Genomic DNA, 14,186 nt, shown 5'->3' with positions numbered 1-14,186 from the left:
AGAGTGAGACTCCGTCTCAAAAACAACAACAATAAACAACAAACAAAAAACAAAAAATATATATGTATATAAATTATATATATGTGTATATATACATTATATATATATGGTTTCTCTCTATATATATATATAGAATCCGATCACTTTTCACCAATACTACAACTTGCACAATAGGCCCAGGCTGTTGTCAGCACTTACCTGGACCGTAGCAGTAGTCTCCTGACTAGTCTACCTCCTTTCAGTCTTGTCTCCCATGGGATCTCTTCCCCATGGTGATATTTTCAAAATGTAGCCTGAATCATGTTGCTTTTCTGCTCCAAAGCCTCTAAAAGCTTTCCAAAATATGCATAATACAATCTGAACTACAAAACCCTATGTGATTTGGATCCTGACTACCACTCTCTCTGTCTCTTTCCCTACTTCAGGAACACTGGCCTTTTCTCACTCTTCCTCATTTATACTGTGTGAAGCTAACTTGTGTCTCAGGGACACTCCATCCACTGCCTGGAAGCTTCTTGCCTTGTAGAGTCATATGTCTCAGGTCTCTGTTCAATGCTACCTCCTCAGAGAAACCGTCTCTTACCGTGTTTTCTAATTAGGTCACCTGCCTTTTGTCATTCTCAATATCCTTGATTCGCTTTATTTTTCTTCATGGAACTTCTCACTACCTGAATTTATATTACAGGTTGAGTATCCCTTATCTGAAATGCTTGGGACCAGAAATGTTTTGGATTTCACATTTTTTGTGGATTTTGGAATATTTGTATATACATGGTGAAATATCCTGGGGGTGAAATCAGTCTAAACACAAAATTTATGTTTCATATATACCTTATACACATACCCTAAAGGTAATTTTTTGTACTATTTTAAATAATTTTGTAAATGAAACAAAGTTTTTAATGAAACCTGTCACATGAGGTCAGGCATCAAATTTTCTACTTGTGGTACCATGTTGGCACTCAAAACGTTTAAGATTTTGGAGCATTTTGGATTTTGGATTTTTGGATTAAGGATGCTCAACCTGTACATATATTTCTGTCTATAGTTTTTTTAATCTCTCTCACCTACCAGAATGTAATCTTCATGACAGAAAGAGTTTTGTCTTGTGCATTGATGTATTCCCAGCATCCAAATTGGTCAGGTATATAGTATGTGCTCAATAAATATTGTTTCACTTGAAAAATGATGCAGGGTTGACTAATACAGGACTTTGGCTCCCTAGATTTATATCATTCCATCATATTGCAAATTATGCATTATTATCATAGAAACATATGTACATTCTTGGAGGCACAATTATCAGTAAATACTGTCTCCTGGACAACCTACCTAAAGAAGTCTAGGTAATATTAGAAGACAATTGAATTAGATCGTCACCAGTTGATCAATTACCTGATTTGTTTGTTCACTTGTGATCACCATTTCTGCCAAGTAACCCAGACGTAGTCCTATTGACTTGCAGAATCACTGGGGTTAGATTTCACATCCATGGAACATCACTTGCACACCTGCTCTGTGTTATTATGGTTAGTTTTCCATCTTGGTTTCTCACAAAACATTGAATATTCTGTGTTGTGGTAATTTCCTATGTTCTTTTTTATTAATATTATTTTTAATTGGCAAATTATAATTGTATACATTTATGGGATACAATGCAATGTTTTGTTTTGTTTTGTTTTTTGAGATAGAGTCTTGCTCTGTTGTCCAGGCTGGAGTGCAGTGGCACAATCTCAGCTCACTGCCTCCCAGGTTCCAACGATTCTCCTGCCTCAGCCTCCTGAGTAGCTGGGATTACAGCGCCTGCCATCATGCCCAGCTAATTTTGTATTTTTAGTAGAGATGAGGTTTCACCATGTTGGCCAGGCTGGTCTCAAAATCCTGACCTCAGGTGATCCATGTGTCTTGGCCTTCCAAAGTGCTGGGATTACAGGCTTGAGCCACTGCACCTGGCCCAGTGTTTTGATATATGCAGACAAAGTAGATTTTATTGTAGCTAAAGCTAATTAGATTAATCTAATTGACATATTCATCACTTTGCTTACCTATCATTAAGCTAATTAACATATTCATCAACTTTGCATACTTTGCTTAAAAAATACCGTTTTGTTTTTTTTGTTTTTTTTTTTTTTACTTTTATTATTAACAGTTTTATTGAAGTATAACTGACATGAAATAAAGCCTTCATTTTTAAAGTACAAAATTTGGTTAATTTTGAATTTTATATATATACCCATGAAACCATTACCAAGTCAAAATAATAAACACATATATCACACTGCAAAGCTTCCTCATGCCCCTTTGTTATTTCTCCCTCTCATAAACCCAAGTGACCATAAGCAACAGGTAACCACAGTCTTCCTTCTATCACTGTACACTGGTTTGCATTTCCTAGACTTTTATATAAGCAGAATCATATAGTCCACACTCTTTCCCTTTTTTTTTGGTGGGGAGGGAGGATATGTCTTCTATAACTGACAATAATTATTTTAAGATCCATCCATGATGTTGCATTAATTGATAACTTGTTCCTTTTTAGTTTTTGAATAGTATTTCATGGTATGAACATATCAAAATATGTGTATGTATTTACTTGTTGAGGGACATTGGAGTTGATTTTTTTTCTATTAGAATAAAGCTGCTGTGGACATTGGTTTACAGATCTTTGTATCTTAGAGTAGAATGTCTGGATCATATAGTAAGTGGATATTTAACTTTTAAGAAAAGCCCAAATTGATTTCCAAAGCACTCACACCATTTTGTGTGTATGTGAGAGTTACGTTCTTCTTAACACTGGGTATAGTCAGGCTTTAATTTTAGCCATTTTAGTAGAAATGTAGTGGTATCTCTTAGTTTTAATACACACTTCTCTAATGACTAATGGTGTTAACATCTTTTTCTATCACTGTGCCTACTAATCAACAGTGCAACTTGTTTGATGAAGTGTTTGTTTAAATCTTTTGCCCAATTTTAAAATATTTGTGTTTGTATTATTGATTCTTGAGAGCATTTAAAATATGTTCTAGATACGTAGTCTTTATGAGATACATGATTTGCAAATATTTTCTCTAAAACTGTTAGACTTATGGAGGTAAACTTTGTGACCTCATGTTGGGCAAAAATTTATTAGATAAAATACCAAAAGTGCAGTTCACAAAAGAGAAAATTCATAGACTGGACTTCATCGAAATTGAAAACTTCTGATCTTAAAAAAAAATACCGTTTTTATGGTGAGACATTCAAAATTTACTCTTAGTTATTTTGGAATATACAATACATTAATAGATCGCAAGTCCCTACTTTATTTCTCCCATCTGTCTCAAACTTTGTACCCTTGAGTGAAAAAACCAAAGCTGGAGGTAACTCCTTGATTATGAAACATATTATAAAGTGATAATAATCAAAACAGCACAATGATATCATAAGAACATTGACATCAACCAATTGAACAGGACAGAAAGCCCAGAAATAAACCCAAACACTTGCAGTCAATTGATTTTCAACAAAAGTGCCAAGAGCACACATGTTAAAAAGAAAGTTTCCTCAATAAATGATGTTGGGAAATCCACATGCAGAAGAATGAAATTGGATCCTTACCTCACACCATATACAAAAGTCAACTCAAAATGGATTAAATACTTAAATATAAAACCTGAAACTGTAAAACTACTGAAAGAAAACATAGAGGAAAAGCCCTATGACATTGATCTGGGCAATGACATTTTGGCTGTAACCCCAAAATCACACACAACAAAAGCAAAAATAGACAAATGGGATGGCATCAAACTAAAAAGCTTCTGCACAGCAAAAGAAACAGTTAACAAAGTGAAGAGACAGTGCACAGAATGGGAGAAAATATTGGCAAACTATACATATAATAAGAGATTAATATTCGAATTATACAAGGAACTCAACCCAATAGCAAGATAAAAACACCCAATTAAAATATGGACAAACACCAGATATTTCTGAAAAGACATACAAATGGCCAACAAGTACATGAAAAAATACTCAGCATCACGAATCATTAGGGAAATGCAAATTAAAAACCATGATATCACCTCACACCTTTTAGAACAGCTTTTATCAAAAAGATGAAAGACAAATGTTGGCAAAGATGTAGAAAAGAGGGAACTCTGTGCATTGGTGGCAGGAAGGTAAATTAGTACAGCCATTATGGAAAACAGTATGCAAGTTTCTCAAACATCTAAAAAAGGAAATACCATTGATCCAATAATCCCATTTCTCAGTGTCCATCCAAATAAATCGAAAGCAATACATCAAAGGGATACCGGCACTCTTATGTTCATTGCAGCATTACTCACAATAGCCAAGATATGGAACCAACCTAAATGTTCATGAATAGATGAATGGATAAAGAAAATGTGGTACATATACACAATTAATTACTATTCAGCCTTTAAAAAGAAGGAAATCCTGTCATTTGTGACAACGTGGATAAACCTAGAGGAAATTATGCTAAGTTAAATGAGTCAGGCACAGAAAGACAAATGCCTCATGAGCTCACTTATATGTTGAATCTAAAAAAGTTGAACTCATAGAAGTAGAGAGTAGAATGTTGGTTACCAGAGGTTGGGGGCTAGGGGAGGAAGTGAATAGGGAGTTGTTGATCAAATGAACATTTTTTTCCATATCTTCATGTATTCAAGAAAGTATATCCTAGAAGAGAAATTACTAGGTCAAATGGTAGGTTGTATTATACAATTTTAAATGAGTGCCAAATACTGTCTTCCAACAAAGTTCGCACAAACTTATACTCCCACCAACCAGGCAAGAGTGCTGTTTTCCACACCCTCACCAGCATGGATATTACAATTATATTTAATCTTTCCAATCTACTAGATTAAAAATATTGGTATTTTAATGTTCCATTCATTAATTATGAATAACGAAGATTTACTGGGCCATTTGTGGGGAAAAAAATTAGCCAAGTGTGGTGGCACATGCCTGTATTCCCAGCTACTCAGGAGGCTGAGGCAGGAGGATTGCTTGAGCCTAGAAGTTCAAGGCTACAGTGAGTTATGATTGCACCACTGCACTCCAGCCTGGTGACAAAGTGAGACTTTGTCCCTAAAAATTTTTTTCAATAAAAATTAAAATGGGGTAGAGATGCAGATTTTTTCTAAATATCTAGCCAGTTTTCCCCAAATGATTTATTGAATAATTTGTCTCTTCTTTTTTTTTAATTTATTTAGGATACATATAAATTAACTGCCTTTTTAAATTATTATTGTGAAGCAAAAAGCAAGGTCTGACTACCAGATTTTGCCAATGAAAGGAACAAGTCCTTTTTAGATTCAAACAGTCTGTTACCTACATAGACAAAGGGAAGAGTATCATAAGGTGCCAGGTCCCTGCAGACCCTGGGTATGGCAACACCAAAACATAGGGAGCCAGATGACTGCCATACAAATGATGAGACACCTGTTGCTGAGAAGCCAATGCCACACTGCAGATAAGTAGTTTTATAAGGTGCAGCTGTGCCCTAAGTAGGGGCTAAGAACAAGGCAAAAACCCTCATACCTTATACAAATCCAGAAAGTGATGAGAAACTGTTTGAAGACACCATCCTTGGTAGATAGGTAGGAGGCAAGTAGGAAATGGCCTTGTAACAACTCACAAGCCTCCCATTCTCTTGTGTTCAGGCAAAATCACAAGCATCCTGTCAAGTCAGCTGCAGTTCAACTTGCCTACTTGGCCTATGTGGATACATAGAAGGTCATTAAGTGCCAGCATGGAGCTGTTCCTCTACAACTGTTAGTGTAGAACCAATATCTGTTGTAATGGAAAGTGTCCTTCAAAATTCATACCCACCCAGAACTTTAGAATATGGTCTTATTTGGAAACAGAACCTTTGCAGATGTAATTAAGACATCATATTGATAGAGATTAGAAAAGAAATAGAGCCGGGCGCGGTGGCTCACGCCTGTAATCCCAGCACTTTGGGAGGCCGAGGCAGGTGGATCACAAGGTCAGGAGATTGAGACCATCCTGGCTAACACGGTGAAACCCCGTCTCTACTAAAAATACAAAAAATTAGCCGGGCGTGGCGGCAGGCGCCTGTAGTCCCAGCTACTCGGAGGCTGAGGCAGGAGAATGGCATGAACCCGGGAGGCAGAGCTTGCAGTGAGCTGAGATCACGCCACTGCACTCCAGCCTGGGCGACAGAGCGAGACTCCGTCTCAAAAAAAAAAAAAAAAAAGAAGTAGAAAAGATCAATAAAACTAAGGGTTGGTTTTTGAAAAGATAAAATTGACAAACCTTTGGCTAGATTAAGAAAAATCGGAGAAGGTTCAAATAAAATTAGAAATTTGAGAGGAGACATTACAATGGATACCGAAGAAATACAAAGGATCATAAGCAACTACTATGAGCAATGATATGTCAACAAACTGGATGTCCTGCTCAAACTCTTACAAATTCTTCCAAAAAATCGAAGAAGATGGAATATTCCCAAACTCATTTTACAAGGCCAGCATTACCCTGATACCAAAGCCAGTCAAGGAAACTACTAGAAAAGAAAATGGCTGGCTAACATCCCTGATGAACATAGACGCAGATATCCTCAACATAGTACTGGAAGTCTCCTATATAAGAGACCGACATCTCTTCCCTCAATAAGAACAATACTGCCAGTTTTTGTCCTCCAGTGTTTCTATGGTTGAGAACCAAATGAAACAGTTGGTTTGGATAAGGATTGCCTTGTACAAAAGTATGTCTCTTCAAGCACCAAATATAGATGCACACCCTACTGGAGGCATACGGAAACTAAGATGGCCTTCAGAGATAGCAGATTGATGTCTCCTATCACATGAAATGGTGGATAGAATCGCCAATTCTTTATATTTACTTTTTTCCCTCTCTTCTATGCCCTTTTGTTTTTTGCTAATGTTTTCTTAATATATGTAAAATAAATATGCAAATGACATGCTTTCAGTGATAATTCATTGTATTAAAATAATTCAATTTTTATTACTAATATCTCACTATGTTCACCATTATATTTATTACATGGCCCAAATACAATTAAAAATATTTGTTTTTCCTCAATCCATTTTAATGGTGTTATTTAGTTATTTATGATTTAAAATTTGTTGGAACTTACATAGTGATGGTACTAAATTTATTTATTTAATCATTCATACATTCAACAAACAATAATGAAGCATCTATTACATTCAAGTTACTATGTTAGGTTCACTGTGAACTAAAAAACAAATGAATGCCTTGCCTTCAAAGAATTCACTATTAGCATCAAGGTAGTATCAATAAATTCACATTGGTAACAAAAAATATCCCATGAGAAAATTTTTACGTTATACTGTCTGTCTCTTATTTTTTAAATCCTTCACTGAAATCTCGAAAAATATTACAAAATATTAAAAATTATTTTATAGACTATGAGATATCTATAAAAATATTTCAAGCTGGGCCGGGCGCGGTGGCTCTCGCCTCTAATCCCAGCACTTTGGGAGGCCGAGGCAGGCGGATCACGAGGTCAGGAGATCGAGACCGTCCTGACTAACACGGTAAAACCCTGTCTCTACTAAAAATACAAAAAAAAATTAGCTGGGCGTGGTGGCGGGCACCTGTAGTCCCAGCTACTCGGGAGGCTGAGGCAGGAGAATGGCGTGAACCCAGGAGGCGGAGCTTGCAGTGAGCCGAGATCGTGCCACTGCACTTCAGCCTAGGCAACAGAGCGAAACTCTGTCTCAAAAAAAAAAAAAAAAAAAAAAAGAAAAAAAGAAAAACCAATATATTTCAAGCTGGTCATGAGTTTGGAAAATGCATTAATCAATGTATTATATATCAACATACATTATTTGATCCAGTGCCACAAAGTAGTAAATAAGCAAAACACTTGGCTATATAAAAACCTCAGGAAAGTCTCTTACAAGAGGCCAAAAACCTCCCTGACAATGCCTTTGTAGATCTTTTTTTTTCTCATGAGAAGATGGGGCTAGAAGACCGTAACTATTGTCTACTGCTATTTAACAGGGTACATAAATTTTTCTGTGCCCCTTCCAGAAAAAGAGCCAGCTATATATCTGAGGTAGAAGAACATGTAAAACCTACAAATTCCCAAAATCTTCTTTGTTTACAAATCCTGCTTCCTTGGTCTTTTGATAAGATATATTTCTTCATAAATAAATTGAGGAGAAATTAATTTTTTAGGATCCCAAATAAAGTGAAACAAAGTTGGGCACTGGTGCTGGTATATGCCAACAATTCCTGCCCTAGGAAAGGTAACAAAAGGCAGAGGGGAGCCAGGCACAATGGCTCACACCTGTAATTGCAGTGACTTGGGAGGCTAAGACAGGAGAATCCCTTCAGGTCAGGAGTTCAGGACCAACCTGGGCAACACAGTGTGACCCCAATCTCTTAAAAAACCACAAGAAAAATTTGCTGGGCATGTTGGTATGCACCTGTCATCCCAACTACTTGGAGGCTGAGGTGAGAGGATCACGTGAGCCCAGAAGTTCGAAGCTGCAGTGAACTATGATCATGCCACTGTACTCCAGCCTGGGTGACAGAGCAAGACCCTATCTCCTCAGAAAAAATAAAATAAAAGGCAGAGTAGACATCCCCCACCACCACCACCTTCTACTATCTGAATATCCCCACAAGGTTTGGCTGTGGACAAGAAGATATCTATATCCACTTTGTTGACAAGTAAACTCTGTCAAATGGATTCAGAACTTTTGTATTATCAAAAATCTCACCTTTGGTGAAGGGCTGAAAACATTGCGGGCGAAAGAATCAAAGTACAATAGGCTGGGGGCAGTGGCTCACACCTGCCCCCAGGTGTGTAGAAGGCCTAGGCAGGTAGATTGTGTGGACCCAGGAGTTCGAGACAATCCTAGGCAACATAACAAAACCCTGTCTCTACATAAAACAAAAAAATTAGCCAGTTGTGATGGTGCATGCCTGTAGTCCCACCTACTCAGGAGGCAGAGGTGACACTTGAGCCCATAAGGTAGAGGTTGCAGTGAGCTGAGATCATGCCACTGCACTCCAGCCTGGGCAACAGAATGAGACCCTATCTCAAAAAAAAAGAAGAAAAAAAAAAAGCAGAGTACAATGTAATGGTGAGAGATGGGAAGCATTTTTAAGAGGACCTCAAAACAACTTTATGAAAATTACCTTCTACTTTACAATTATATATTTAATATTTAGTTTCATTCATGAGATAGAGGGGTAATCAGTAAGGTGGGAAGAGTATTAAAACTATTGTTGGAAGCCGGGTGTGGTGACTCATGCCTGTAATCCCAGCACTTTGGGAGGCTGAGGCAGGTGGATCACCTGAGGTCAGGAGTTTGAGACCAGCCTGGCCAACATAGTGAAACCTTGTCTCTACTAAAAAATACAAAAATTAGCCGGGCATTGTGGCGCATGTCTGTAATCCCAGCTACTCAGTAGGCTGAGGCAGGAGAATCACTTGAAACTGGGAGGCAGAGGTTGCAGTGAGCAGAGATCATGCCACTGCACTCCAGCCTGGGTGACAGAGCGAGACTCCATCTCAAAAAAAAAAACAAACTAGTACTGAAGTGAGAGGAACATAAGATCTTGGATTCTGGGGCAAAACTGTTCAAATTCCAGTTTTATCACTTACTGACTGTGTGGCCTTGAACACCGGGCCTCAATTTCCTCATCTATAAAGTTGGCAGATAATATTATGCATCTCCTAGGGCTTTTCTAAGGAACACATAAATTAACATGTGCACCTGGAAAAGTAGTTGGCATAGAGTAAGGCTTATTAAAAATATATATATATATATCTATGGCTGGGCACGTGGCTCGCGCCTGTAATCACAGCACCCCGTCTCTACTCAGAATATAAAAATTAGCTGGGCATGGTGGCATGTGCCTGTAATCCCAGCTACTTGGGAGGCTGAGGCATGAGAATTGCTTGAACCCAGGAGGCGGAGGTTGCAGTGAGCTGAGATCATGCCACTGCACTCCAGCTTGTGTGACAGGGCAAGACTCCATCTCAAAAAAAAAAAAAAAAAAATCCTACTATTATAAATGCCTTACCATCATTTGGGGAATGTGATGTGGTATTCTGTGCTAGCTTGCTCTCAGTCAAGACAGATTGGAATTCTATCAAATTTTAAAACTCCCAGCAAAGGATTAAAGGCCCTTCCTCTTTCCCTACAATTTTTCTGGTATCCAGTCACCTTCTATACTGCAGTTAGGCAATGAGAGTAAATGAACTGAAATACATGGAATCTCTAGCAAGGACCTTCATTTTAGGAACTCTAATAGTTTCCTCATCTTAGGAACCTGCTGAGAGCAGGGTGTCATATTCAGGCAGCATGCTATACATTCCTGCTACTCCCACCTCACTGTGATTGCAACTTGAGCTCTTAGGGAGCTACAGCTATCAGAGGACAATCAGTAATAGTAATCGTAAATGATAATAATATCTGAATGTACGCCAGGACTGGACTAAAGAACTCTATGATAAAGGTACTATTACTGACAGAGGATATAACATAAAAATTATGATTGTGGGTTTTAGAGACAGACTTGTCTGGCATTGTATCTTAGCTCTATCATTACCTAATTATGTAATCTTGGCCAAATTGCCTAACCTCTTTCACCTATAGAATGGGGATAATGATAGTACTTACAGGACTTATTGGTGAGCATTTAATGAGTTGACATATGTATCGTCCTCAGAATAAGGCTGGTTTAAAATGTGGACACAGCTCAGACTGCTTGGGTTTATATCTCAGCTCTACCACTTACTAGCTGTGTGGCCCTGGGCAAGTTACCTAACTTGGTGCCTTGGTTTCCTCATCTGTAAAATGGGTGTGGCAAGACTAGTGCCTACCTCAGAGAGATTTTATGAGGATTAAATAAGATATATCTGTAAAGTACTTAAAGCAGTGGCTGGCAAATAATAACCTTCTCCGTATTCTTTCACATCTCCTTCTGAGACTCCAGATGCACATGTGTTAAACCTATTTGCTGTGTCAATTTATCTTTTACTATCTTTTCTGTAATTTCCATAACTTTGGGCTTAAGTCTGAGTATTTTCTTCTGACCCATCTTCCAATTTGTTAAATCAGAAATAAATAAGTGAATGGACACTCTGGGCATGATATATACTCAATGAATGTTAGCTGTCATTATTAACCCCAATATAACATTGGAGGAAACTGAATCTTAGGGAGATCAAATATGTTTTCAAGGTTATACAGCTAGCAGGTGGTACAGCCAGGATTTAAACACAGAGTCCATAGACTTAGTTACCTTAATTATACTCTATCGCAATTACTGGAAAACTGGTAGGACACTGCAGATGTTTTGTGATTTACCTTGTTCTTGAGGGTTAATACTGGCTTTATGTGTGTGTGTGTGTGTGTGTGTGTGTGTGTGTGTGTTTTAAGGGCTTTGTCAGAATGGGGATCATTTCAATCTAATCCACTCTGCCTACACCATGTTTAATTTTGCTCAAAATATCTCCCAAATAGAAAGCTTAATCCTTATTTGTTATTCTGTAAATGCAATCAGTGGCAGCTCCCTACCCACAAGGAGATGAGAAGTGAAGCTAACAGTTTTCAAGCAAGCAGCCTGTGAGTCCAAAATTAACCCCATGCTGCTGCCATCATTGAGCCCTGAGGCTGAGATGTGGCTCTGGTGAAGGAAATGAATGAATCACCTTTTTTTTAAAAAAAAAATTAGTCTTCAGCTATTTGAAGCATCACCACTTTAAATAATGAAAGGAATTCAAAGGAAAAAAAATTAAAGAATAGTAATTTCTTTCTTTGTTGATAAAGCCCAAATATATCAATATTAACCTGCTGAGAAAGAAGAGAGGAAAAACCTTCAGATGATTCTCTAGGAACAGTTCTGCTTAACTAAAAGGCATAGATAGCTGGAAATCAGATATAAAACTGGAATGAGAGCAGACTACAAGGAAAGTATAATTATTATTTTGTCAAACCATCTGCTTCCCATCAAACACACAATACATACAAATATTATCCTTTATGCAGTAAGTTTAGTGATTCAATTCTGAGTCTCCAATCGTCAGGGTTTTTTTCATTTTATTTTTTTCCTAAAATATTATCTATTTTATCAGCTTTGCTTATCACTTCTACATATTGAGGACTAAGCTCTGATTTTTTATTTTACTTAAATTCCTATCTAAGGGGTCTGGGGAGTCATGCCCTACAAACCATAAATTCTCATCAGATGGGTTTTATTTGACCCTATATATTGTGACTAACTTTTCAGTCTGACTCTGGCATAACATTGCGAGACAAGGAAAAAATGTTTTACCTGAAAATATATTTCCTTGCCATACCTTGAAATTGCCCTGCAAAGTCTCTTGTGGGAAAAATCCACATTCTATAGAGAATGTGGATTTCTCCTTTGTTTTCCTTTGTTTCTTTCCAGATCCAGGAGGTAATCAACTAAGACGCAGGCACTCTTTTAAGTCTGATTAGAAATATTTTACAACCTGCTGTCTCTCTGAAGTCTGCTATCTGAGAGATTCCTCTGCACAATAAAACTTGGCCTCCACAGTCATTTATCTTAACCTGAATATTCCTTTCCATCAATCCCAGGTCTTCAAATAAACTCAACAAATTGTCAACCAGAAAAATGTTTAAATTAACCTATAGCATGGAAACCCCCACACCACCACCCCACTTTGAGTTGTTCTGCCTTTCTGAACCAAACCAATGTATTTCTTAAATGTGTTTAATAGGCCGGGCGTGGTGGCTCACACCTGTAATCCCAGCACTTTGGGAGGCCGAGGAGGGCAGATCATGAGGTCAAGAGATGGAGACCATCCTGGCCAACATGGTGAAACCCCGTCTCTACTAAAAATACAAAAATAAATTAGCTGGGCGGGGTGGCGCATGCCTGTAATCCCAGCTACTTGGGAGGCTGAGGCAGGAGTATTGCTTGAATCCAGGAGGCAGAGGTTGCAGTGAGCCAAGATCGCGCCACTACACTCCAGCCTGGGGACAGAGCGAGACTCCGTCTCAAAAAAAAAAAAAAAAATGTATTTGATTGATGTCTCATGCCTCCCTAAAAATATGCAAAACCAAGCTGTATCCCGACCACCTTGGGCACATGTTCTCAGGACCTCCTAAGGGTTGTGTCACAGGCCATGGTCACTCATATTTGGCTTGGAATAAATCTCTTCAAATATTTTAGAGTTTGACCCTCTTCATCAACAAGAAGACATCTGAATTTGTGTATCTTGTGTCTTTTATTTGCAACTACTTCTTGGAAATAACTGCTTCCTTATCCTGCCATCAGCCCAAATCAATTATATTTAAAAGTGAACATAATTCCAGCCAGGCGCGGTGGCTCACGCCTGTAATCCCAGAACTTTGGGAGGCCAAGGCGGGTAGATCATGAGGTCAGAAGTTCGAGACCAGCCTGATCAACATGGTGAAACCCCCATCTCTAATAAAAATACAAAAATTAGCCTGGCTTGGTGGCACGTGCCTGTAATCCCAGCTACTCAGGAGGCTGAGGCAGGAGAATCACTTGAATCTGGGAGGTGCAAGTTGCAGTGAGCCGAGATCACACCACTGCACTCCAGTGTGGGCAACAGAGCAAGACTCTGTCTCAAAAAAGAAAAAAAAAAAAAGTGAACATAATTCAACTCCCATCTGTAATGTAGAAAGCTGGAAAGAAGTTTGCTTCCATACTAACAAAAAGAAAACGCAGATAATCAACATAATCATAACTTTTCTTAAACCCATCAAGGATCTGCTATCACAGGGCAACAAAGTATACTGAAATCCAAAGAGAGCCAGAAACTTCCAAGGAGTGATAAGTGGGAATATTGACTCACTTGTGGCACAGCCTAGGAGGAAGAAACCCCAGGTGCCATGCAAGCAGATAAGAAGAATACAAGCATTTTTTAAGGATATTGCTAAAAGCTGAGTGTGAGCTAGTGAGAGAATTTAGAATCCCTGGAAGCTGCAGACACAAAGGGAAATCATACCTACTTGCAGGCTCTTCTCTGTGCATATCCATTTGGGGTATATAGTAAATAGGTGCTCAAAATATGTGTAGTGGAGAGCACTTGGTGTCTAAACAGAGCCATTTCACAGGGACAGGGAACATTTACAGGTGAAAACCAAGGACACCTTAGTAGAGAAAAAAAAATGTCACAGAAGACTATGTATAGC

This window comes from Pongo pygmaeus, chromosome 7, assembly GCF_028885625.2.
Source record: "Pongo pygmaeus isolate AG05252 chromosome 7, NHGRI_mPonPyg2-v2.0_pri, whole genome shotgun sequence".
NCBI lineage: Eukaryota > Metazoa > Chordata > Mammalia > Primates > Hominidae > Pongo > Pongo pygmaeus.
Note: the sequence above shows the minus strand (reverse complement) of the source record.